Consider the following 21,688-nt stretch of genomic DNA (forward strand, 5'->3'; position numbering starts at 1 on the left):
GCACAACTTTGAGGAGGGGACATCTTTGGTTGGGGGTCCAAACTTTGATATAAGGATTCTTTGCAGTCAGGCCCCAGCATAGTGCCAGGGGCCCCTGGGCACATCCTTTGGCCATTATCCCTGGAACAGAAAATTCACCAGTCCAGGTTGCTGATGTCAGTTTGTAGGGCTCCCTTGGGTCTATCTGGGCAGCAGAAATTTGAGGAGCGGACAATTTTGCTCTGCGATCCATCCTGCGATATAAGGATTCTTTGCAGTCAGGTCCCAGCCCTGTTCTTGGGGCTCCTGGGCACATCCTTTGGCCATTTTCCCTGGGAAAGAAAACTCACCAGTCCAGGTTGCTGATGTCAGTTTGTAGGGCTCCCTTGGGTCTATCAGGGCAGCACAACTTTGAGGAGGGAACAACTTCGGTCTGGGGTCCATCCTTCGATATAAGGATTTTTTGAATTCAGGTCCGAGCCCAGTGCCTGGGGCCCCTGGGCACATCCTTTGGCCATTTTCCCTGGGAAAGAAAATTCACCAGTCCAGGTTGCTGATGTCAGTTTGTAGGGCTCCCTTGGGTCTATCAGGGCAGCACAACTATGAGGAGGGGACAACTTCAGTCTGGGGTCCATCCTTCGATATAAGGATTCTTTGCAGTCAGGTCCGAGCCCAGGGCCAGGGGCCCCTGGGCACATCCTTTGGCCATTTTCCCTGGGAAAGAAAACTCACCATTCCAGGTTGCTGATGTCAGTTTGTAGGGCTCCCTTGGGTCTATCAGGGCAGCACAAGTATGAGATGGGGAGAACTTCGGTCTGCGATCCATACTGCGATATAAGGATTCTTTGCATTCAGGCCCCAGCCCAGGGCCAGGGACCCTACGCACATCCTTTGGCCATTTTCCCTGCGAAAGAAAACTCACCAGTCCAGGTTCCTGATGTCACTTTGTAGGGCTCCCTTGGGTCTATCAGGGCAGCACATCTTTGAGGTGGGAACAATTTTGGTCTGTGATCCATCCTTCGATATAGGGATTCTTTACAGGCAGACCTCTGTGCACATCCTTTGGCCATTTTCCCTGGGAAAGAAAACTCACCAGTCCAGGTTGCTGATGTCAGTTTGTAGGGCTCCCTTGGGTCTACCAGGGCAGCACAAGTTTCAGGAGGGGATAACTTCGGTCTGGGGTCCATCCTTCAATATAAGGATTCTTTGCATTCAGGCCCCAGCCCAGGGCCAGGGGCCCCTGGGCACATCCTTTGGCCATTTTCCCTGGGAAAGAAAATTCACTAGTCCAGGTTGCTGATGTCAGTTTGTAGGGCTCCCTTGGGTCTATCAGGGCAGCACAACTATGAGGAGGGGACAACTTCAGTCTGGGGTCCATCCTTCGATATAAGGATTCTTTGCAGTCAGGTCCGAGCCCAGGGCCAGGGGCCCCTGGGCATATCCTTTGGCCATTTTCCCTGGGAAAGAAAACTCACCATTCCAGGTTGCTGATGTCAGTTTTTAGGGCTCCCTTGGGTCTATCAGGGCAGCACAACTTTGAGGACAGGACAACTTCGGTTGAGGGTCCAAACTTCGATATAAGGATTCTTTGCAGTGAGGTTCCAGCCCTGTGCTTGGGGCCCCTGGGCACATGCTTTGGCCATTTTCCCTGGGAAAGAAAACTCACCATTCCAGGTTCCTGATGTCACTTTGTAGGGCTCCCTTGGGTCTATCTGGGAAGCAGAAATTTGAGGAGGGGACAACTTTGGTCTGCAAACCATCCTTCAATATAGGGATTCTTTGCATTCAGGGCCCAGCCCAGTGCCACGGGCCACTGGGCACATCCTTTGGCCATTTTCCCTGGGAAAGAAAATTCACCAGTCCAGGTTCCTGATGTCAGTTTGTAGGGCTCCCTTGGGTCTATCAGGGCAGCACAAGTTTGATGTGGGGACAACTTTGGTCTGCGATCCATCCTTTGATATAGGGATTCTTTGCAGTCATACCCCAGCCCAGGGCCAGGGGCCCCTGGGCACATCCTTTGGCCATTATCCCTGGGAAAGAAAATTCACCAGTCCAGGCTGCTGATGTCAGTTTGTAGGGCTCCCTTGGGTCTATCTGGGCAGCAGAAATTTGAGGAGCGGACAATTTTGCTTTGCTATCCATCCTTCGATATAAGGATTCTTTGCAGTCAGGTCCCATCCCTGTTCTTGGGGCTCCTGGGCACATCCTTTGGCGATTTTCCCTGGGAAAGAAAACTCACCAGTCCAGGTTGCTGATGTCAGTTTGTAGGGCTCCCTTGGGTCTATCAGGGCAGCACAACTTTGAGGAGGGAACAACTTCGGTCTGGGGTCCATCCTTCGATATAAGGATTTTTTGAATTCAGGTCCGAGCCCAGTGCCTGGGGCCCCTGGGCACATCCTTTGGCCATTTTCCCTGGGAAAGAAAATTCACCAGTCCAGGTTGCTGATGTCAGTTTGTAGGGCTCCCTTGGGTCTATCAGGGCAGCACAACTATGAGGAGGGGACAACTTCAGTCTGGGGTCCATCCTTCGATATAAGGATTCTTTGCAGTCAGGTCCGAGCCCAGGGCCAGGGGCCCCTGGGCACATCCTTTGGCCATTTTCCCTGGGAAAGAAAACTCACCAGTCCAGGTTGCTGATGTCAGTTTGTAGGGCTCCCTTGGGTCTATCAGGGCAGCACAAGTATGAGATGGGGAGAACTTCGGTCTGCGATCCATACTGCGATATATGTATTCTTTGCATTCAGACCCCAGCCCAGGGCCAGGGACCCTACGCACATCCTTTGGCCATTTTCCCTGGGAAAGAAAACTCACCATTCCAGGTTCCTGATGTCACTTTGTAGGGCTCCCTTGGGTCTATCAGGGCAGCACATCTTTGAGGTGGGAACAATTTTGGTCTGTGATCCATCCTTCGATATAGGGATTCTTTACAGGCAGACCTCTGTGCAAATCCTTTGGCCATTTTCCCTGGGAAAGAAAACTCACCGGTCCAGGTTGCTGATGTCAGTTTGTAGGGCTCCCTTCGGTCTACCAGGGCAGCACAAGTTTCAGGAGGGGATAACTTCGGTCTGGGGTCCATCCTTCAATATAAGGATTCTTTGCATTCAGGCCCCAGCCCAGGGCCAGGGGCCCCTGGGCATATCCTTTGGCCATTTGCCCTGGGAAAGAAAATTCACCAGTCCAGGTTCCTGATGTCAGTTTGTAGGGCTCCCTTGGGTCTATCAGGGCAGCACAACTTTGAGGAGGGGACATTTTCGGTTGGGGGTCCAAACTTTGATATAAGGATTCTTTGCAGTCAGGCCCCAGCCCAGTGCCAGGGGCCCCTGGGCACATCCTTTGGCCATTTTCCCTGGGAAAGAAAACTCACCAGTCCAGGTTGCTGATGTCAGTTTGTAGGGCTCCCTTGGGTCTATCAGGGCAGCAGAAATTTGAGGAGGGGACAACTTCGGTCTGGGGTCCATCCTTCGATATAAGGATTTTTTGAATTCAGGTCTGAGCCCCGTGCCTGGGGCCCCTGGGCACATCCTTTGGCCATTTTCCCTGGGAAAGAAAATTCACTAGTCCAGGTTGCTGATGTCAGTTTGTAGGGCTCCCTTGGGTCTATCAGGGCAGCACAACTATGAGGAGGGGACAACTTCAGTCTGGGGTCCATCCTTCGATATAAGGATTCTTTGCAGTCAGGTCCGAGCCCAGGGCCAGGGGCCCCTGGGCATATCCTTTGGCCATTTTCCCTGGGAAAGAAAACTCACCATTCCAGGTTGCTGATGTCAGTTTTTAGGGCTCCCTTGGGTCTATCAGGGCAGCACAACTTTGAGGACAGGACAACTTCGGTTGGGGGTCCAAACTTCGATATAAGGATTCTTTGCAGTGAGGTTCCAGCCCTGTGCTTGGGGCCCCTGGGCACATGCTTTGGCCATTTTCCCTGGGAAAGAAAACTCACCATTCCAGGTTGCTGATGTCACTTTGTAGGGCTCCCTTGGGTCTATCTGGGAAGCAGAAATTTGAGGAGGGGACAACTTTGGTCTGCAAACCATCCTTCAATATAGGGATTCTTTGCATTCAGGGCCCAGCCCAGTGCCACGGGCCACTGGGCACATCCTTTGGCCATTTTCCCTGGGAAAGAAAATTCACCAGTCCAGGTTGCTGATGTCAGTTTGTAGGGCTCCCTTGGGTCTATCAGGGCAGCACAAGTTTGATGTGGGGACAACTTTGGTCTGCGATCCATCCTTTGATATAGGGATTCTTTGCAGTCATACCCCAGCCCAGGGCCAGGGGCCCCTGGGCACATCCTTTGGCCATTATCCCTGGGAAAGAAAATTCACCAGTCCAGGCTGCTGATGTCAGTTTGTAGGGCTCCCTTGGGTCTATCTGGGCAGCAGAAATTTGAGGAGCGGACAATTTTGCTTTGCTATCCATCCTTCGATATAAGGATTCTTTGCAGTCAGGTCCCATCCCTGTTCTTGGGGCTCCTGGGCACATCCTTTGGCGATTTTCCCTGGGAAAGAAAACTCACCAGTCCAGGTTGCTGATGTCAGTTTGTAGGGCTCTCTTTGGTCTATCAGGGCAGCACAACTTTGAGGAGGGGACAACTTCGGTCTGGGGTCCATCCTTCGATATATAGATTTTTTGAATACAGGTCCGAGCCCAGTGCCTGGGGCCCCTGGGCACATCCTTTGGCCATTTTCCCTGGGAAAGAAAATTCACCAGTCCAGGTTGCTGATGTCAGTTTGTAGGGCTCCCTTGGGTCTATCAGGGCAGCACAACTATGAGGAGGGGACAACTTCGGTTGGGGGTCCATCCTTCGATATAAGGATTATTTGCAGTCAGGTCCGAGCCCAGTGCCACGGGCCCCTGGGCACATCCTTTGGCCATTTTCCCTGGGAAAGAAAACTCACCAGTCCAGGTTGCTGATGTCAGTTTGTAGGGCTCCCTTGGGTCTATCTGGGAAGCAGAAATTTGAGGAGGGGACAACTTTGGTCTGAAAACCATCCTTCAATATAGGGATTCTTTGCATTCACGCCCCAGCCCAGTGCCACAGGCCACTGGGCACATCCTTTGGCCATTTTCCCTGGGAAAGAAAATTCACCAGTCCAGGTTCCTGATGTCAGTTTGTAGGGCTCCCTTGGGTCTATCAGGGCAGCACAAGTTTGATGTGGGGACAACTTTGGTCTGCGATCCATCCTTCGATATAGGGATTCTTTGCATTCAGGCCCCAGCCCAGGGCCAGGGGCCCCTGGGCACATCCTTTGGCCATTTTCCCTGGAACAGAAAATTCACCAATCCAGGTTGCTGATGTCAGTTTGTAGGGCTCCCTTGGGTCTATCTGGGCAGCAGAAATTTGAGGAGCGGACAATTTTGCTCTGCTATCCATCCTTCGATATAAGGATTCTTTGCAGTCAGGTCCCATCCCTGTTCTTGGGGCTCCTGGGCACATCCTTTTGCCATTTACCCTGGGAAACAAAACTCACCAGTCCAGGTTCCTGATGTCAGTTTGTAGGGCTCCATTGGGTCTATCCGGGCAGCACATGTATGAGATGGGGACAACTTCGGTCTGCGATCCATACTGCGATATAAGGATTCTTTGCATTCAGGCCCCAGCCCAGGGCCAGGGACCCTACGCACAACCTTTGGCCATTTTCCCTGCGAAAGAAAACTCACCAGTCCAGGTTCCTGATGTCACTTTGTAGGGCTCCCTTGGGTCTATCAGGGCAGCACAACTTTGAGGTGGGAACAATTTTGGTCTGTGGTCCATCCTTCAATATAGGGATTCTTTACAGGCAGACCTCTGTGCACATCCTTTGGCCATTTTCCCTGGGAAAGAAAACTCACCGGTCCAGGTTGCTGATGTCAGTTTGTAGGGCTCCCTTGGGTCTATCAGGGCAGCACAACTTTGAGGAGGGGACAACTTTGGCCTGTGATCCATTCTTCGATATAAGGATTCTTTGCAGTCAAGCCCGAGCCCGGGGTCGGGGGCCCCTGGGCACAACCTTTGGCCATTTTCCCTGGTAAAGAAAACTCACCAGTCCAGGTTGCTGATGTCAGTTTGTAGGGCTCCCTTGGATCTACAAGGGCAGCACAAGTTTCAGGAGGGGATAACTTCGGTCTGGGGTCCATCCTTCAATATAAAGATTCTTTGCATTCAGGCCCCAGCCCAGGGCCAGGGGCCCCTGGGCACATCCTTTGGCCATTTTCCCTGGGAAAGAAAATTCACCAGTCCAGGTTGCTGATGTCAGTTTGTAGGGCTCCCTTGGGTCTATCTGGGAAGCAGAAATTTGAGGAGGGGACAACTTTGGTCTGCAAACCATCCTTCAATATAGGGATTCTTTGCATTCACGCCCCAGCCCAGTGCCACGGGCCACTGGGCACATCCTTTGGCCATTTTCCCTGGTAAAGAAAATTCACCAGTCCAGGTTGTTGATGTCAGTTTGTAGGGCTCCCTTGGGTCTATCAGGGCAGCACAAGTTTGATGTGGGGACAACTTTGGTCTGCGATCCATCCTTCGATAAGGATTCTTTGCATTCAGGCCCCAGCCCAGGGCCAGGGGCCCCTGGGCACATCCTTTGGCCATTTTCCCTGGAACAGAAAATTCACCAATCCAGGCTGCTGATGTCAGTTTGTAGGGCTCCCTTGGGTCTATCTGGGCACCAGAAATTTGAGGAGCGGACAATTTTACTCTGCTATCCATCCTTCGATATAAGGATTCTTTGTAGTCAGGTCCCATCCCTGTTCTTGGGGCTCCTGGGCACATCCTTTTGCCATTTACCCTGGGAAACAAAACTCACCAGTCCAGGTTCCTGATGTCAGTTTGTAGGGCTCCATTGGGTCTATCAGGGCAGCACATGTATGAGATGGGGACAACTTCGGTCTGCGATCCATACTGCGATATAAGGATTCTTTGCATTCAGGCCCCAGCCCAGGGCCAGGGACCCTACGCACATCCTTTGGCCATTTTCCCTGCGAAAGAAAACTCACCAGTCCAGGTTCCTGATGTCACTTTGTAGGGCTCCCTTGGGTCTATCAGGGCAGCACAACTTTGAGGTGGGAACAATTTTGGTCTGTGGTCCATCCTTCAATATAGGGATTCTTTACAGGCAGACCTCTGTGCACATCCTTTGGCCATTTTCCCTGGGAAAGAAAACTCACCGGTCCAGGTTGCTGATGTCAGTTTGTAGGGCTCCCTTGGGTCTATCAGGGCAGCACAACTTTGAGGAGGGGACAACTTTGGCCTGTGATCCATTCTTCGATATAAGGATTCTTTGCAGTCAAGCCCCAGCCCGGGGTCGGGGGCCCCTGGGCACATCCTTTGGCCATTTTCCCTGGGAAAGAAAACTCACCAGTCCAGGTTGCTGATGTCAGTTTGTAGGGCTCCCTTGGGTCTATCAGGGCAGCACAAGTTTCAGGAGGGGATAACTTCGGTCTGGGGTCCATCCTTCAATATAAGGATTCTTTGCATTCAGGCCCCAGCCCAGGGCCAGGGGCCCCTGGGCACATACTTTGGCCATTTTCCCTGGGAAAGAAAATTCACCAGTCCAGGTTCCTGATGTCAGTTTTGTAGGGCTCCCTTGGGTCTATCAGGGCAGCACAACTTTGAGGAGGGGACATCTTCGGTTGGGGGTCCAAACTTTGATATAAGGATTCTTTGCAGTCAGGCCCCAGCCCAGTGCCAGGGGCCCCTGGGCACATCCTTTGGCCATTTTCCCTGGAACAGAAAATTCACCAATCCAGGTTCCTGATGTCAGTTTGTAGGGCTCCCTTGGGTCTACGAGGGCAGCAGAAATTTGAGGAGCGGACAATTTTGCTCTGCGATCCATCCTGCGATATAAGGATTCTTTGCAGTCAGGTCCTAGCCCTGTTCTTGGGGCTCCTGGGCACATCCTTTGGCCATTTTCCTTGGGAAAGAAAACTCACCAGTCCAGGTTGCTGATGTCAGTTTGTAGGGCTCCCTTGGGTCTATCAGGGCAGCACAACTATGAGGAGGGGACAACTTCAGTCTGGGGTCCATCCTTCGATATAAGGATTCTTTGCATTCAGGTCCGAGCCCAGGGCCAGGGGCCCCTGGGCACATCCTTTGGCCATTTTCCCTGGGAAAGAAAACTCACCAGTCCAGGTTGCTGATGTCAGTTTGTAGGGCTCCCATGGGTCTATCAGGGCAGGACAACTTTGAGGTGGGACAACTTCGGCTGGGGGTCCAAACTTCGATATAAAGATTCTTTGCAGTCAGGTCCCAGCCCTGTGCTTGGGGCCCCTGGGCACATCCTTTGGCCATTTTCCCTGGGAAAGAAAATTCACCAGTCCAGGTTGCTGATGTCAGTTTGTAGGGCTCCCTTGGGTCTATCAGGGCAGCACAACTATGAGGAGGGGACAACTTCGGTTGGGGGTCCATCCTTCGATATAAGGATTATTTGCAGTCAGGTCTGAGCCCAGTGCCACGGGCCCCTGGGCACATCCTTTGGCCATTTTCCCTGGGAAAGAAAACTCACCAGTCCAGGTTGCTGATGTCAGTTTGTAGGGCTCCCTTGGGTCTATCTGGGAAGCAGAAATTTGAGGAGGGGACAACTTTGGTCTGAAAACCATCCTTCAATATAGGGATTCTTTGCATTCACGCCCCAGCCCAGTGCCACAGGCCACTGGGCACATCCTTTGGCCATTTTCCCTGGGAAAGAAAATTCACCAGTCCAGGTTCCTGATGTCAGTTTGTAGGGCTCCCTTGGGTCTATCAGGGCAGCACAAGTTTGATGTGGGGACAACTTTGGTCTGCGATCCATCCTTCGATATAGGGATTCTTTGCATTCAGGCCCCAGCCCAGGGCCAGGGGCCCCTGGGCACATCCTTTGGCCATTATCCCTGGAACAGAAAATTCACCAGTCCAGGTTGCTGATGTCAGTTTGTAGGGCTCCCTTGGGTCTATCTGGGCAGCAGAAATTTGAGGAGCGGACAATTTTGCTCTGCGATCCATCCTGCGATATAAGGATTCTTTGCAGTCAGGTCCCAGCCCTGTTCTTGGGGCTCCTGGGCACATCCTTTGGCCATTTTCCCTGGGAAAGAAAACTCACCAGTCCAGGTTGCTGATGTCAGTTTGTAGGGCTCCCTTGGGTCTATCAGGGCAGCACAACTTTGAGGAGGGAACAACTTCGGTCTGGGGTCCATCCTTCGATATAAGGATTTTTTGAATTCAGGTCCGAGCCCAGTGCCTGGGGCCCCTGGGCACATCCTTTGGCCATTTTCCCTGGGAAAGAAAATTCACCAGTCCAGGTTGCTGATGTCAGTTTGTAGGGCTCCCTTGGGTCTATCAGGGCAGCACAACTATGAGGAGGGGACAACTTCAGTCTGGGGTCCATCCTTCGATATAAGGATTCTTTGCAGTCAGGTCCGAGCCCAGGGCCAGGGGCCCCTGGGCACATCCTTTGGCCATTTTCCCTGGGAAAGAAAACTCACCATTCCAGGTTGCTGATGTCAGTTTGTAGGGCTCCCTTGGGTCTATCAGGGCAGCACAAGTATGAGATGGGGAGAACTTCGGTCTGCGATCCATACTGCGATATAAGGATTCTTTGCATTCAGGCCCCAGCCCAGGGCCAGGGACCCTACGCACATCCTTTGGCCATTTTCCCTGCGAAAGAAAACTCACCAGTCCAGGTTCCTGATGTCACTTTGTAGGGCTCCCTTGGGTCTATCAGGGCAGCACATCTTTGAGGTGGGAACAATTTTGGTCTGTGATCCATCCTTCGATATAGGGATTCTTTACAGGCAGACCTCTGTGCACATCCTTTGGCCATTTTCCCTGGGAAAGAAAACTCACCAGTCCAGGTTGCTGATGTCAGTTTGTAGGGCTCCCTTGGGTCTACCAGGGCAGCACAAGTTTCAGGAGGGGATAACTTCGGTCTGGGGTCCATCCTTCAATATAAGGATTCTTTGCATTCAGGCCCCAGCCCAGGGCCAGGGGCCCCTGGGCACATCCTTTGGCCATTTTCCCTGGGAAAGAAAATTCACTAGTCCAGGTTGCTGATGTCAGTTTGTAGGGCTCCCTTGGGTCTATCAGGGCAGCACAACTATGAGGAGGGGACAACTTCAGTCTGGGGTCCATCCTTCGATATAAGGATTCTTTGCAGTCAGGTCCGAGCCCAGGGCCAGGGGCCCCTGGGCATATCCTTTGGCCATTTTCCCTGGGAAAGAAAACTCACCATTCCAGGTTGCTGATGTCAGTTTTTAGGGCTCCCTTGGGTCTATCAGGGCAGCACAACTTTGAGGACAGGACAACTTCGGTTGAGGGTCCAAACTTCGATATAAGGATTCTTTGCAGTGAGGTTCCAGCCCTGTGCTTGGGGCCCCTGGGCACATGCTTTGGCCATTTTCCCTGGGAAAGAAAACTCACCATTCCAGGTTCCTGATGTCACTTTGTAGGGCTCCCTTGGGTCTATCTGGGAAGCAGAAATTTGAGGAGGGGACAACTTTGGTCTGCAAACCATCCTTCAATATAGGGATTCTTTGCATTCAGGGCCCAGCCCAGTGCCACGGGCCACTGGGCACATCCTTTGGCCATTTTCCCTGGGAAAGAAAATTCACCAGTCCAGGTTCCTGATGTCAGTTTGTAGGGCTCCCTTGGGTCTATCAGGGCAGCACAAGTTTGATGTGGGGACAACTTTGGTCTGCGATCCATCCTTTGATATAGGGATTCTTTGCAGTCATACCCCAGCCCAGGGCCAGGGGCCCCTGGGCACATCCTTTGGCCATTATCCCTGGGAAAGAAAATTCACCAGTCCAGGCTGCTGATGTCAGTTTGTAGGGCTCCCTTGGGTCTATCTGGGCAGCAGAAATTTGAGGAGCGGACAATTTTGCTTTGCTATCCATCCTTCGATATAAGGATTCTTTGCAGTCAGGTCCCATCCCTGTTCTTGGGGCTCCTGGGCACATCCTTTGGCGATTTTCCCTGGGAAAGAAAACTCACCAGTCCAGGTTGCTGATGTCAGTTTGTAGGGCTCCCTTGGGTCTATCAGGGCAGCACAACTTTGAGGAGGGAACAACTTCGGTCTGGGGTCCATCCTTCGATATAAGGATTTTTTGAATTCAGGTCCGAGCCCAGTGCCTGGGGCCCCTGGGCACATCCTTTGGCCATTTTCCCTGGGAAAGAAAATTCACCAGTCCAGGTTGCTGATGTCAGTTTGTAGGGCTCCCTTGGGTCTATCAGGGCAGCACAACTATGAGGAGGGGACAACTTCAGTCTGGGGTCCATCCTTCGATATAAGGATTCTTTGCAGTCAGGTCCGAGCCCAGGGCCAGGGGCCCCTGGGCACATCCTTTGGCCATTTTCCCTGGGAAAGAAAACTCACCAGTCCAGGTTGCTGATGTCAGTTTGTAGGGCTCCCTTGGGTCTATCAGGGCAGCACAAGTATGAGATGGGGAGAACTTCGGTCTGCGATCCATACTGCGATATATGTATTCTTTGCATTCAGACCCCAGCCCAGGGCCAGGGACCCTACGCACATCCTTTGGCCATTTTCCCTGGGAAAGAAAACTCACCATTCCAGGTTCCTGATGTCACTTTGTAGGGCTCCCTTGGGTCTATCAGGGCAGCACATCTTTGAGGTGGGAACAATTTTGGTCTGTGATCCATCCTTCGATATAGGGATTCTTTACAGGCAGACCTCTGTGCAAATCCTTTGGCCATTTTCCCTGGGAAAGAAAACTCACCGGTCCAGGTTGCTGATGTCAGTTTGTAGGGCTCCCTTCGGTCTACCAGGGCAGCACAAGTTTCAGGAGGGGATAACTTCGGTCTGGGGTCCATCCTTCAATATAAGGATTCTTTGCATTCAGGCCCCAGCCCAGGGCCAGGGGCCCCTGGGCATATCCTTTGGCCATTTGCCCTGGGAAAGAAAATTCACCAGTCCAGGTTCCTGATGTCAGTTTGTAGGGCTCCCTTGGGTCTATCAGGGCAGCACAACTTTGAGGAGGGGACATTTTCGGTTGGGGGTCCAAACTTTGATATAAGGATTCTTTGCAGTCAGGCCCCAGCCCAGTGCCAGGGGCCCCTGGGCACATCCTTTGGCCATTTTCCCTGGGAAAGAAAACTCACCAGTCCAGGTTGCTGATGTCAGTTTGTAGGGCTCCCTTGGGTCTATCAGGGCAGCAGAAATTTGAGGAGGGGACAACTTCGGTCTGGGGTCCATCCTTCGATATAAGGATTTTTTGAATTCAGGTCTGAGCCCCGTGCCTGGGGCCCCTGGGCACATCCTTTGGCCATTTTCCCTGGGAAAGAAAATTCACTAGTCCAGGTTGCTGATGTCAGTTTGTAGGGCTCCCTTGGGTCTATCAGGGCAGCACAACTATGAGGAGGGGACAACTTCAGTCTGGGGTCCATCCTTCGATATAAGGATTCTTTGCAGTCAGGTCCGAGCCCAGGGCCAGGGGCCCCTGGGCATATCCTTTGGCCATTTTCCCTGGGAAAGAAAACTCACCATTCCAGGTTGCTGATGTCAGTTTTTAGGGCTCCCTTGGGTCTATCAGGGCAGCACAACTTTGAGGACAGGACAACTTCGGTTGGGGGTCCAAACTTCGATATAAGGATTCTTTGCAGTGAGGTTCCAGCCCTGTGCTTGGGGCCCCTGGGCACATGCTTTGGCCATTTTCCCTGGGAAAGAAAACTCACCATTCCAGGTTGCTGATGTCACTTTGTAGGGCTCCCTTGGGTCTATCTGGGAAGCAGAAATTTGAGGAGGGGACAACTTTGGTCTGCAAACCATCCTTCAATATAGGGATTCTTTGCATTCAGGGCCCAGCCCAGTGCCACGGGCCACTGGGCACATCCTTTGGCCATTTTCCCTGGGAAAGAAAATTCACCAGTCCAGGTTGCTGATGTCAGTTTGTAGGGCTCCCTTGGGTCTATCAGGGCAGCACAAGTTTGATGTGGGGACAACTTTGGTCTGCGATCCATCCTTTGATATAGGGATTCTTTGCAGTCATACCCCAGCCCAGGGCCAGGGGCCCCTGGGCACATCCTTTGGCCATTATCCCTGGGAAAGAAAATTCACCAGTCCAGGCTGCTGATGTCAGTTTGTAGGGCTCCCTTGGGTCTATCTGGGCAGCAGAAATTTGAGGAGCGGACAATTTTGCTTTGCTATCCATCCTTCGATATAAGGATTCTTTGCAGTCAGGTCCCATCCCTGTTCTTGGGGCTCCTGGGCACATCCTTTGGCGATTTTCCCTGGGAAAGAAAACTCACCAGTCCAGGTTGCTGATGTCAGTTTGTAGGGCTCTCTTTGGTCTATCAGGGCAGCACAACTTTGAGGAGGGGACAACTTCGGTCTGGGGTCCATCCTTCGATATATAGATTTTTTGAATACAGGTCCGAGCCCAGTGCCTGGGGCCCCTGGGCACATCCTTTGGCCATTTTCCCTGGGAAAGAAAATTCACCAGTCCAGGTTGCTGATGTCAGTTTGTAGGGCTCCCTTGGGTCTATCAGGGCAGCACAACTATGAGGAGGGGACAACTTCGGTTGGGGGTCCATCCTTCGATATAAGGATTATTTGCAGTCAGGTCCGAGCCCAGTGCCACGGGCCCCTGGGCACATCCTTTGGCCATTTTCCCTGGGAAAGAAAACTCACCAGTCCAGGTTGCTGATGTCAGTTTGTAGGGCTCCCTTGGGTCTATCTGGGAAGCAGAAATTTGAGGAGGGGACAACTTTGGTCTGAAAACCATCCTTCAATATAGGGATTCTTTGCATTCACGCCCCAGCCCAGTGCCACAGGCCACTGGGCACATCCTTTGGCCATTTTCCCTGGGAAAGAAAATTCACCAGTCCAGGTTCCTGATGTCAGTTTGTAGGGCTCCCTTGGGTCTATCAGGGCAGCACAAGTTTGATGTGGGGACAACTTTGGTCTGCGATCCATCCTTCGATATAGGGATTCTTTGCATTCAGGCCCCAGCCCAGGGCCAGGGGCCCCTGGGCACATCCTTTGGCCATTTTCCCTGGAACAGAAAATTCACCAATCCAGGTTGCTGATGTCAGTTTGTAGGGCTCCCTTGGGTCTATCAGGGCAGCAGAAATTTGAGGAGCGGACAATTTTGCTCTGCTATCCATCCTTCGATATAAGGATTCTTTGCAGTCAGGTCCCATCCCTGTTCTTGGGGCTCCTGGGCACATCCTTTTGCCATTTACCCTGGGAAACAAAACTCACCAGTCCAGGTTCCTGATGTCAGTTTGTAGGGCTCCATTGGGTCTATCCGGGCAGCACATGTATGAGATGGGGACAACTTCGGTCTGCGATCCATACTGCGATATAAGGATTCTTTGCATTCAGGCCCCAGCCCAGGGCCAGGGACCCTACGCACATCCTTTGGCCATTTTCCCTGCGAAAGAAAACTCACCAGTCCAGGTTCCTGATGTCACTTTGTAGGGCTCCCTTGGGTCTATCAGGGCAGCACAACTTTGAGGTGGGAACAATTTTGGTCTGTGGTCCATCCTTCAATATAGGGATTCTTTACAGGCAGACCTCTGTGCACATCCTTTGGCCATTTTCCCTGGGAAAGAAAACTCACCGGTCCAGGTTGCTGATGTCAGTTTGTAGGGCTCCCTTGGGTCTATCAGGGCAGCACAACTTTGAGGAGGGGACAACTTTGGCCTGTGATCCATTCTTCGATATAAGGATTCTTTGCAGTCAAGCCCGAGCCCGGGGTCGGGGGCCCCTGGGCACAACCTTTGGCCATTTTCCCTGGTAAAGAAAACTCACCAGTCCAGGTTGCTGATGTCAGTTTGTAGGGCTCCCTTGGATCTACAAGGGCAGCACAAGTTTCAGGAGGGGATAACTTCGGTCTGGGGTCCATCCTTCAATATAAAGATTCTTTGCATTCAGGCCCCAGCCCAGGGCCAGGGGCCCCTGGGCACATCCTTTGGCCATTTTCCCTGGGAAAGAAAATTCACCAGTCCAGGTTGCTGATGTCAGTTTGTAGGGCTCCCTTGGGTCTATCTGGGAAGCAGAAATTTGAGGAGGGGACAACTTTGGTCTGCAAACCATCCTTCAATATAGGGATTATTTGCATTCACGCCCCAGCCCAGTGCCACGGGCCACTGGGCACATCCTTTGGCCATTTTCCCTGGTAAAGAAAATTCACCAGTCCAGGTTGTTGATGTCAGTTTGTAGGGCTCCCTTGGGTCTATCAGGGCAGCACAAGTTTGATGTGGGGACAACTTTGGTCTGCGATCCATCCTTCGATATAGGGATTCTTTGCATTCAGGCCCCAGCCCAGGGCCAGGGGCCCCTGGGCACATCCTTTGGCCATTTTCCCTGGAACAGAAAATTCACCAATCCAGGCTGCTGATGTCAGTTTGTAGGGCTCCCTTGGGTCTATCTGGGCACCAGAAATTTGAGGAGCGGACAATTTTACTCTGCTATCCATCCTTCGATATAAGGATTCTTTGTAGTCAGGTCCCATCCCTGTTCTTGGGGCTCCTGGGCACATCCTTTTGCCATTTACCCTGGGAAACAAAACTCACCAGTCCAGGTTCCTGATGTCAGTTTGTAGGGCTCCATTGGGTCTATCAGGGCAGCACATGTATGAGATGGGGACAACTTCGGTCTGCGATCCATACTGCGATATAAGGATTCTTTGCATTCAGGCCCCAGCCCAGGGCCAGGGACCCTACGCACATCCTTTGGCCATTTTCCCTGCGAAAGAAAACTCACCAGTCCAGGTTCCTGATGTCACTTTGTAGGGCTCCCTTGGGTCTATCAGGGCAGCACAACTTTGAGGTGGGAACAATTTTGGTCTGTGGTCCATCCTTCAATATAGGGATTCTTTACAGGCAGACCTCTGTGCACATCCTTTGGCCATTTTCCCTGGGAAAGAAAACTCACCGGTCCAGGTTGCTGATGTCAGTTTGTAGGGCTCCCTTGGGTCTATCAGGGCAGCACAACTTTGAGGAGGGGACAACTTTGGCCTGTGATCCATTCTTCGATATAAGGATTCTTTGCAGTCAAGCCCCAGCCCGGGGTCGGGGGCCCCTGGGCACATCCTTTGGCCATTTTCCCTGGGAAAGAAAACTCACCAGTCCAGGTTGCTGATGTCAGTTTGTAGGGCTCCCTTGGGTCTATCAGGGCAGCACAAGTTTCAGGAGGGGATAACTTCGGTCTGGGGTCCATCCTTCAATATAAGGATTCTTTGCATTCAGGCCCCAGCCCAGGGCCAGGGGCCCCTGGGCACATACTTTGGCCATTTTCCCTGGGAAAGAAAATTCACCAGTCCAGGTTCCTGATGTCAGTTTTGTAGGGCTCCCTTGGGTCTATCAGGGCAGCACAACTTTGAGGAGGGGACATCTTCGGTTGGGGGTCCAAACTTTGATATAAGGATTCTTTGCAGTCAGGCCCCAGCCCAGTGCCAGGGGCCCCTGGGCACATCCTTTGGCCATTTTCCCTGGAACAGAAAATTCACCAATCCAGGTTCCTGATGTCAGTTTGTAGGGCTCCCTTGGGTCTACGAGGGCAGCAGAAATTTGAGGAGCGGACAATTTTGCTCTGCGATCCATCCTGCGATATAAGGATTCTTTGCAGTCAGGTCCTAGCCCTGTTCTTGGGGCTCCTGGGCACATCCTTTGGCCATTTTCCTTGGGAAAGAAAACTCACCAGTCCAGGTTGCTGATGTCAGTTTGTAGGGCTCCCTTGGGTCTATCAGGGCAGCACAACTATGAGGAGGGGACAACTTCAGTCTGGGGTCCATCCTTCGATATAAGGATTCTTTGCAGTCAGGTCCGAGCCCAGGGCCAGGGGCCCCTGGGCACATCCTTTGGCCATTTTCCCTGGGAAAGAAAACTCACCAGTCCAGGTTGCTGATGTCAGTTTGTAGGGCTCCCTTGGGTCTATCAGGGCAGGACAACTTTGAGGTGGGACAACTTCGGCTGGGGGTCCAAACTTCGATATAAAGATTCTTTGCAGTCAGGTCCCAGCCCTGTGCTTGGGGCCCCTGGGCACATCCTTTGGCCATTTTCCCTGGGAAAGAAAATTCACCAGTCCAGGTTGCTGATGTCAGTTTGTAGGGCTCCCTTGGGTCTATCAGGGCAGCACAACTATGAGGAGGGGACAACTTCGGTTGGGGGTCCATCCTTCGATATAAGGATTATTTGCAGTCAGGTCTGAGCCCAGTGCCACGGGCCCCTGGGCACATCCTTTGGCCATTTTCCCTGGGAAAGAAAACTCACCAGTCCAGGTTGCTGATGTCAGTTTGTAGGGCTCCCTTGGGTCTATCTGGGAAGCAGAAATTTGAGGAGGGGACAACTTTGGTCTGAAAACCATCCTTCAATATAGGGATTCTTTGCATTCACGCCCCAGCCCAGTGCCACAGGCCACTGGGCACATCCTTTGGCCATTTTCCCTGGGAAAGAAAATTCACCAGTCCAGGTTCCTGATGTCAGTTTGTAGGGCTCCCTTGGGTCTATCAGGGCAGCACAAGTTTGATGTGGGGACAACTTTGGTCTGCGATCCATCCTTCGATATAGGGATTCTTTGCATTCAGGCCCCAGCCCAGGGCCAGGGGCCCCTGGGCACATCCTTTGGCCATTTTCCCTGGAACAGAAAATTCACCAATCCAGGTTGCTGATGTCAGTTTGTAGGGCTCCCTTGGGTCTATCTGGGCAGCAGAAATTTGAGGAGCGGACAATTTTGCTCTGCTATCCATCCTTCGATATAAGGATTCTTTGCAGTCAGGTCCCATCCCTGTTCTTGGGGCTCCTGGGCACATCCTTTTGCCATTTACCCTGGGAAACAAAACTCACCAGTCCAGGTTCCTGATGTCAGTTTGTAGGGCTCCATTGGGTCTATCCGGGCAGCACATGTATGAGATGGGGACAACTTCGGTCTGCGATCCATACTGCGATATAAGGATTCTTTGCATTCAGGCCCCAGCCCAGGGCCAGGGACCCTACGCACATCCTTTGGCCATTTTCCCTGCGAAAGAAAACTCACCAGTCCAGGTTCCTGATGTCACTTTGTAGGGCTCCCTTGGGTCTATCAGGGCAGCACAACTTTGAGGTGGGAACAATTTTGGTCTGTGGTCCATCCTTCAATATAGGGATTCTTTACAGGCAGACCTCTGTGCACATCCTTTGGCCATTTTCCCTGGGAAAGAAAACTCACCGGTCCAGGTTGCTGATGTCAGTTTGTAGGGCTCCCTTGGGTCTATCAGGGCAGCACAACTTTGAGGAGGGGACAACTTTGGCCTGTGATCCATTCTTCGATATAAGGATTCTTTGCAGTCAAGCCCGAGCCCGGGGTCGGGGGCCCCTGGGCACAACCTTTGGCCATTTTCCCTGGTAAAGAAAACTCACCAGTCCAGGTTGCTGATGTCAGTTTGTAGGGCTCCCTTGGATCTACAAGGGCAGCACAAGTTTCAGGAGGGGATAACTTCGGTCTGGGGTCCATCCTTCAATATAAAGATTCTTTGCATTCAGGCCCCAGCCCAGGGCCAGGGGCCCCTGGGCACATCCTTTGGCCATTTTCCCTGGGAAAGAAAATTCACCAGTCCAGGTTGCTGATGTCAGTTTGTAGGGCTCCCTTGGGTCTATCTGGGAAGCAGAAATTTGAGGAGGGGACAACTTTGGTCTGCAAACCATCCTTCAATATAGGGATTATTTGCATTCACGCCCCAGCCCAGTGCCACGGGCCACTGGGCACATCCTTTGGCCATTTTCCCTGGTAAAGAAAATTCACCAGTCCAGGTTGCTGATGTCAGTTTGTAGGGCTCCCTTGGGTCTATCAGGGCAGCACAAGTTTGATGTGGGGACAACTTTGGTCTGCGATCCATCCTTCGATATAGGGATTCTTTGCATTCAGGCCCCAGCCCTGTTCTTGGGGCTCCTGGGCACATCCTTTGGCCATTTTCCTTGGGAAAGAAAACTCACCAGTCCAGGTTGCTGATGTCAGTTTGTAGGGCTCCCTTGGGTCTATCAGGGCAGGACAACTTTGAGGTGGGACAACTTCGGCTGGGGGTCCAAACTTCGATATAAAGATTCTTTGCAGTCATGTCCCAGCCCTGTGCTTGGGGCCCCTGGGCACATGCTTTGGGCATTTTCCCTGGGAAAGAAAACTCACCATTCCAGGTTCCTGATGTCACTTTGTAGGGCTCCCTTGGGTCTATCAGGGCAGCAAAAGTTTGAGGAGGGGACAACTTTAGTCTATGATCCATCCTTCGATATAAGGATTCTCTGCAGTCAGGCCCCAGCCCAGTGCCACAGGCCCCTGGGCACATGCTTTGGCCATTTTCCCTGGGAAAGAAAACTCACCAGTCCAGGTTCCTGATGTCAGTTTGTAGGGCTCCCTTGGGTCTATCTGGGCAGCAGAAATTTGAGGAGCGGACAATTTTGCTCTGCGATCCATCCTGCGATATAAAGATTCTTTCAAGTCAGGTCCCATCCCTGTTCTTGGGGCTCCTGGGCACATCCTTTGGCCATTTTCCCTGGGAAAGAAAACTCACCAGTCCAGGTTGCTGATGTCAGTTTGTAGGGCTCCCTTGGGTCTATCTGGGAAGCAGAAATTTGAGGAGGGGAAAACTTGGGTCTGCAAACCATCCTTCAATATAGGGATTCTTTGCAGTCAGGCCCCAGCCCAGTGCCAGGGGCCCCTGGGCACATCCTTTGGCCATTTTCCCTGGAACAGAAAACTCACCAGTCCAGGTTCCTGATGTCAGTTTGTAGGGCTCCCTTGGGTCTATCTGGGCAGCAGAAATTTGAGGAGCAGACAATTTTGCTCTGCGATCCATCCTGCGATATAAGGATTCTTTGCAGTCAGATCCCATCCCTGTTCTTGGGGCTCCTGGGCACATCCTTTGGCCATTTTCCCTGGGAAAGAAAACTAACCAGTCCAGGTTGCTGATGTCAGTTTGTAGGGCTCCCTTGGGTCTATCAGGGCAGCACAACTATGAGGAGGGGACAACTTCAGTCTGGGGTCCATCCTTCGATATAAGGATTCTTTGCAGTCAGGTCCGAGCCCAGGGCCAGGGGCCCCTGGGCACATCCTTTGGCCATTTTCCCTGGGAAAGAAAACTCACGAGTCCAGGTTGCTGATGTCAGTTTGTAGGGCTCCCTTGGGTCTATCAGGGCAGCACAACTTTGAGGAGGGGACAACTTCGGTTGGGGGTCCAAAATTCGATATAAGGATTCTTTGCAGTCAGGTCCCAGCCCTGTGCTTGGGGCCCCTGGGCACATGCTTTGGCCATTTTCCCTGGGAAAGAAAACTCACCATTCCAGGTTCCTGATGTCACTTTGTAGGGCTCCCTTGGGTCTATCAGGGCAGCAAAAGTTTGAGGAGGGGATAACTTTGGTCTATGATCCATCCTTCGATATAGGGATTCTTTGCAGTCAGGCCCCAGCCCAGTGCCACGGGCCACTGGGCACATCCTTTGGCCATTTTCCCTGGGAAAGAAAATTCACCAGTCCAGGTTCCTGATGTCAGTTTGTAGGGCTCCCTTGGGTCTATCAGGGCAGCACAAGTTTGAGGTGGGGACAATTTTGGTCTGCGATCCATCCTTCGATATAGGGATTATTTGCATTCAGGCCCGAGCCCAGGGCCAGGGGCCCCTGGGCACATCCTTTGGCCATTTTCCCAGGGAAAGAAAACTCACCAGTCCAGGTTGCTGATGTCAGTTTGTAGGGCTCCCTTGGGTCTATCTGGGAAGCAGAAATTTGAGGAGGGGACAACTTTGGTCTGCGATCCATCCTTCGATATAGGGATTCTTTGCATTCAGGCCCCAGCCCAGGGCCATTGGCCCCTGGCCACATCCTGTGGCCATTTTCCCTGGGAAAGAAAATTCACCAGTCCAGGTTGCTGATGTCAGTTTGTAGGGCTCCCTTGGGTCTATCAGGGCAGCACAACTTTGAGGAGGGGACAACTTTGGTCTATGATCCATCCTTTGATATTGGGATTCTTTGCAGTCAGGCCCCAGCCCAGTGCCACGGGCCCCTGGGCACATCCTTTGGCCATTTTCCCTTGGAAAGAAAACTCACCAGTCCAGGTTGCTGATGTCAGTTTGTAGGGCTCCCTTGGGTCTATCTGGGAAGCAGAAATTTGAGGAGGGACAACTTCGGTTGGGGGTCCAAACTTTGATATAAGGATTCTTTGCAGTCAGGTCCCAGCCCTGTGCTTGGGGCCCCTGGGCACATGCTTTGGGCATTTTCCCTGGGAAAGAAAACTCACCATTCCAGGTTCCTGATGTCACTTTGTAGGGCTCCCTTGGGTCTATCAGGGCAGCAAAAGTTTGAGGAGGGGACAACTTTGGTCTATGATCCATCCTTCGATATAAGGATTCTTTGCAGTCAGGCCCCAGCCCAGTGCCAGGGGCCCATGGGCACATCCTTTGGCCATTTTCCCTGGGAAAGAAAACTCACCAGTCCAGGTTGCTGATGTCAGTTTGTAGGGCTCCCTTGGGTCTATCTGGGAAGCAGAAATTTGAGGAGGGGACAACTTTGGTCTGCAAACCATCCTTCAATATAGGGATTCTTTGCATTCAGGCCCCAGCCCAGTGCCACGGGCCACTGGGCACATCCTTTGGCCATTTTCCCTGGTAAAGAAAATTCACCAGTCCAGGTTCCTGATGTCAGTTTGTAGGGCTCCCTTGGGTCTATCAGGGCAGCACAAGTTTGAGGTGGGGACAACTTTGGTCTGCGATCCATCCTTCGATATAGGGATATTTTGCATTCAAGCCCCAGCCCTGTGCTTGTGGCCCCTGGGCAAATGCT

This window comes from Lonchura striata, chromosome 8 (assembly GCF_046129695.1).
Source record: "Lonchura striata isolate bLonStr1 chromosome 8, bLonStr1.mat, whole genome shotgun sequence".
NCBI classification, from domain to species: domain Eukaryota; kingdom Metazoa; phylum Chordata; class Aves; order Passeriformes; family Estrildidae; genus Lonchura; species Lonchura striata.